General features: G+C 45.7%; 1 long non-coding RNA gene across 1 annotated transcript; it reads left to right on the top strand.

The window, feature by feature from the left end:
• Positions 1-1,071: 1,071 nt before the first annotated feature.
• On the top strand, positions 1,072-5,416 carry Gm6961 (predicted gene 6961). The gene is made up of 3 exons (NR_131148.1): positions 1,072-1,224; positions 3,856-3,935; positions 5,115-5,416. It is a non-coding gene; the product is annotated as a predicted gene 6961 (long non-coding RNA).
• Positions 5,417-5,616: the final 200 nt, after the last annotated feature.

Raw genomic sequence — 5,616 nt, 5'->3', positions numbered from 1 at the left:
GAGAGACTTGAAGTCCCACAAGGCTTCTCTTTTCTCCACTGGAATCTATGCTCTTATGTCTTGCACTGTCCTGTGGGGAATGCACTTCTGTGCTGGGATAAGGCATAGCCGCAGGCTCCCAACCAACCACCAGAAGGGATGGGGAGCGTTGGAGAGTGGCAGTCTGGAATGAGGAAATGGCCGAGGATGAAGACTGCGAGCACATCCTGGTTGTTCTTTGAACTTCAGTGGCTTCTGGATTCTGGAGGCCCAGGTGGTTCCACTCAGCACTTCAGACTTATGGGATTATATCACCAGAGAAAAGAAAGAAATGTTGGGTAATAGGTTATGGGTCCACAGATGGTGTTGTAAGTGACGTCAAGGGTGTGATTTATTTTCTGATAGAGAGCAAGAAGTAGAGAAAAACATAGAGATATGAAGGATATTCTCTAGGGAGGAGGCAGGGCTTGCAGGAGAGGGGTGTGTGTGTGTGTGTGTGTGTGTGTGTGTGTGTATGGTGTGGGAGTGTGTGTGTGTATGTGTGTGGGAGAGAGCATGTGTGTGGTATATGTATATGTATGCGTGTGTATGTGTATGTATGTGTGTGTGCATGTAGGGAGAATGTATGTGAGTATATGTGTGAGTGTGTGTGTATGTGTGTGATGTGAGTGTGGGGGGGAGTGAGGGGAGATTGTCTGTGAGTATGTGTGTGTGTGTGCGCGTGAGTGCCTGTGTGTGTGTGTGATGTGAGTGTGGGAGGAATGAGGGGGGCTGTGTGTGAGTATGTGTGAGTATGTGTGAGTGTGAGTGCCTGGGTGTGTGTTTGAGTATGTGTGAGTGTGTGTGTGTGAGTGCCTGGGTGTGTGTGTGTGAGTATGTGTGAGTGTGTGTGTGAGTGCCTGGGTGTGTGTGTGAGTATGTGTGAGTGTGTGTGTGTGAGTGCCTGGGTGTGTGTGTGTGAGTATGTGTGAGTGTGTGTGTGAGTGCCTGGGTGTGTGTGAGAGTATGTGTATGAGGGTGTATGAGTGTGTGTCACTTTGTGTGTTATTATGGACTGAACCCATCCAGAGACTTGACCTCTCCCAATGTGCTACCTCTTCAGCCTTTCTCTTGCTCCTCTTCTGGAGGAGGCAATGTCTCCTATGTGGCCTAGGCTGGTCTTGAACTCACAGCAACCTTCCTGCCTTGGGATCAAGTGTTGAGATTGGATTTCGGAAATGCACCTTAGAGACCGAACATTGCATGGTAAGCACACAGGAGGGGTAAAAAGAGCAGCGAGCAGGGAAGTTTTCTGAGGGGCCACACGACTCTTCACGATTCTATCCAAGGCTTCCTTCTGTTTTCAGAGAGATCACAGGGCTCTTTATGATCCAGGGCTTCCTTCTGTGCCTAGAAGGGACCTTTAAAAAGACAAACCTGATGACCTCAGCCATCAAACTGGAAACATGTCAGTGGTTTCCCACTGTCTGTAAAACAGAAAGTCTTAGCTGACTTGATGGGCCCTGCCTAGGCTGGCTGATACCCAGTTTGCAGTGCCAGCTGAGCACGCCCCCTTCTAGTCGTCCCTGGTCCTACTGGATCTAGTTTTTAAACCTGAGCTTGTTGCATCTGGGCCTCAAGAGAAGCTTGTCACTCACTGTGTGACCCCTCCCCTCTCCTCTTCAGCGCACCTCGTATGTATCAGATGTAGTGCTGCTTCATCGGGATTATCTTCCGCGGCCCTGAAGAGTAGGTGATGTTCCCAGAATGCATCTGTAGTTCTCTGTACTCTGTGGTTCCTCTGTTTGTTTAGCTAAGCACCATTCTGTACATTGAAGATACCACAGTGACAGTAACAGACACAAACCTTGGCCTTGGGAGCTCTATAGGGGAGGGGACACTTTACCTATCTCAGGGGTACAGCTTAGTTTGGGAATCAGATTGACATAAGAAAGAGTAGAGAAAACTCTGAAGTTAAAAAAAATTGCATTTAATGTAAGTTTCCTTTGACATGGGAGCCTTTATAAAGAAAGGAAGGGCCCAAAGCGGTATAGACTCAATGCATATATACCGGATTGAACAGACAGGACATCTTGGAGAAATAACCAAGGCGCACAGGGAACTAAACGAACGTAACAAGTATCTTAGTGAGCTCTTCTTGTTCAGAGCTCTGTAGGTCTCCACTTCCTGTCTTTGTGAGGAGAAATTATCGTTCCTTCCGCCGCAGGGAAGGCAGGTCTCGCGTGGAGATGTGGGGATTTCATCATCTCGGGTTGGAGAAAAAGGACGAAGCCGATGCTTTATTGAATCTGCTACCTTTTACAAGATCGTTTAACCCTCGATAACCGATTATTTCAGAATGGCATGTTTTGGGCCGATGCTTTTCGAATGCTGTTAGCTTATATTCGTCCCGATTGGACTGGCACATTTACTGTTTGTATTGTCTATTGATTCAGGTCCATGAGGGCAGAGAACACGTCGGTCTTGTTTAGCACGTTATACTCCAGCGTGGAGTATTGACTGATACACTAGGGATGAGTCAGTAAAACGGAGAGTATCAACATTCGAAATTCACTGGGGGTCGTTCTATCTATAATCCGGAAGTATTAAGACACCTCACAGACGTTTGCAGCGCAGCCGATGCTGTAAAGCTGTGCACCAGGCTTGGAAAGCGCCGACACTTGCTGGGAATTATGATTGATATTTAAGAGTGGCTTGACTCGTTGGGTGAATAAACTTCAGCCTCTCTTCAGCCAAATATTGATTCCAGGCACTTAAAAGATATTTGATGCTGACAGGGGTAGGATAGATCAAAGGAAAACCCCCACAACCCTGGTGGCTTGTCAGAGGCTCTGGCAAGCCTTCATCCATTCTTGTAGAAGCAATTTTAAAAGCACACCTACATCTTGGAGACAGCCTGTACTTGTAGGGTGCTCAGAATCGATTTTCTTTGTGAGTGTATCTACCGTTGTGGAATAATAGAACTAAGAGAGAAACTTGTTTGCTCTCAGAATGAGTCTTTGGCAAACTAGTTTTTAACTGTACTTAAATGCAAGTTCTGAAAGAACAGTGCAAACAAGTAAAATCTCAACTCTAGGTGGTACATTTCTTGAGGACAACTCTTTGTCATACTCACCTTTGGATTCTCTGAACTGAGAGATCCGGGCAGTGACCAATTATCCAGAGTATTGTTATTTTTTGAATGGGAGATAAACATTACTTAGTTTGTTTAATTTACTTACCAAAGTGATGTCAAATGATGAATTGGCATGACATCTCTGTTTTGATAGGTTATTTTGATACTGTCAATACAACTAGAGGAAGCAGTCAACCAAATCAAAAGAAAATATTTAGGTCACATTGTCGTACACGTTTATAACGTACCTACGTTCATAAGGGAGTCAAATAATAAATGCAAAAACAACAAAAACACCACAGAACAGACCCAGGAGAAGAGAAGGACATTAAGGAAACATTTGAGGAAAACCACAGCAATTTAGCATTATGCCAAACTCTGAGTGTCCTACTGGCTCACACCAAGAGGGAAACATGACAGAATCCTCCGCTCTTCGCCCTCCATTAGGAGGAAATGTCACTATTCATCAGGAGAGGAGTACTTTCCTCATCCTGAGGTCTGAGGAAATTTATCATGTCAGTCTTTATGTAGAAGACAGTGAAAGAAATACAGAGAAAAAGTTCCTGTCAGTTTTAGAAGTGAAGACGGAAAGATGAATATATGTGAGGCCCCATCTCTTTCCATCAGTGACCAAGAGAGGAGGGCCTGTCAGCCATCATGGCAAGAGCAGTCCCGTTAGGATAAGATGGGCGTTGAGCTTGTATGGGATGGTGTGACATTAAACTTGGAGATGAGGAACTTAGACTTTTGTATCTCCCTAGGATCCTTGCATTTCAAAGCTCCAGGGAACTGGAAGTGTGTCAGAAGACAAGCAGGAGGGACCTGCAGTGTGATGGAGAAGGTCAGATCTTTGGGGGAAGTCTCTGCGTCAGCCTGTGATGGCCTTCTCTTCTAGGCTTTGTATTTGGGGGGTCCTTGTGAGCTTTTCTATTGACGGAAAGTTGTTTAGAGAAATGCAGCTTGTGAGTTTTTATGTTTACCGACGGAGCCTTCTGCTTTAGTAACTTCGGCTTCACTGTGACCCAAGTACCCAACGAAACAACTTCAGAAAGAAAGGACTTATTTAAGCTTATGTTTCAGAGGATTCAGTCCGCACATACAAGCTGCATTGTTTTTGGGTCTTTGATGAGATAGAGCATCGTGGACATAGCTGGAGCGTGTGGCAAAGGTTATTCATCTCATGATAGACACGAAACATGGAGAAATGGTCCAGATGGGGCCAGGGTTAAGATGTGCCCTATGTTGTATTTCCTCCAGTGAGATCTCATGTTAAAGTCTTCAGGGCTTTCTCAGATAGGGTTACCAATTGGAGATTGAGTATGTGAGCTTCAGGGAACATCTCATATGCAAACCATAACACCTTCCCCTACTGTCTCAGTTTGGGTTCCATGCCTGTGAACAGACACCATGACCAAGTTAACTCTTATAAAGGACAACATTTAATTGGGGCTGGCTTACAGTTTCAGAGGTTCAGTCCATTATCATCAATGTGAGGAGCATGGCAGCATCCAGGCAGGCATGATGCAGGAGGAGCCAAGAGTTCTACATCTTGATCCTACACAGCCAGGAGAGGACTATCTCCTGCAGACAGCCAGGAGGAGTCTCTGTCTTTCACACTGGGTGGAGCTTGAACATAGGACCTTAAAGCCCATCCCCTAACCGAAAACACATCCTTTTGCCTGGACCCAGATTCATTATCTGCTTTTACTGATGTGTGTTTCTCAACAGACCTCACAACATCTAACTTACCATACACTGAATTTAATCTATTGTACTTCATGTGTGTATTGGGCAGGGTGATACTAGATCGCATTCTTGAGCAGGGTGATCTGAGGACACAATAAAAAAAAAGTGGTTAACAAAGATGTGGGTGGGAGTATTAGTGACCTCTGCAGGCTCATTCGGCACTTGGAGTCAGCTCCTGTGGTGGCAGTGGTGAATGGGGAGCTAGTGCCGTGCTTGACCCTCGCAGATTGTATTATTATAGATTGTGTTCTTGTCTTTCGCTTTCCTTTCATAGGTGATTGAACGTTGGATGAAGACTTCTCTTTCCACGTGTTGCTATCTGGAGAGGCCATACAACTTGCCCTGTTGATAGAATAAGGAAGGTTCTCTAAGAACCAGCTTCGTGCTTCTTGACCTCATTGGGTGGCCCTATCAGTCTGGATCTTAAAGTGAACACAACGTGCTAATCTGCAACAGGAGCCACAACTTGATAGGGATGGAGAATAGGCATGTTTTGTAAAACCGCTGTTTCTTGGTTGCTTGATACTGCAATGTGACTCCCCTCGCCCCCCATGAATACAAAGCAATGATTCTGTCTCTTAACATCCACGTTTGTCCATGGAGCAGCTGGAGACAGCTGTTCTGGAGAGCAAGTGGTCAACGTGTAGACCTCGCTGGCCCCGTAGGGTTATAATGAAATGAAGGCTGATGAGGAGAAGCAGGTGCCACAGCAGCAGCAGCAGCAGCAGCAGCAGCAGTGTAGTGAGAGATTAGTAAGAAGTAATCCTTGCCTGCCT

The sequence above is a fragment of the Mus musculus genome, chromosome 15 (genome assembly GCF_000001635.26).
Source record: "Mus musculus strain C57BL/6J chromosome 15, GRCm38.p6 C57BL/6J".
NCBI classification, from domain to species: Eukaryota; Metazoa; Chordata; class Mammalia; order Rodentia; family Muridae; genus Mus; species Mus musculus.
Note: the sequence above shows the minus strand (reverse complement) of the source record. Positions and strands in the feature narration are given on the sequence as shown.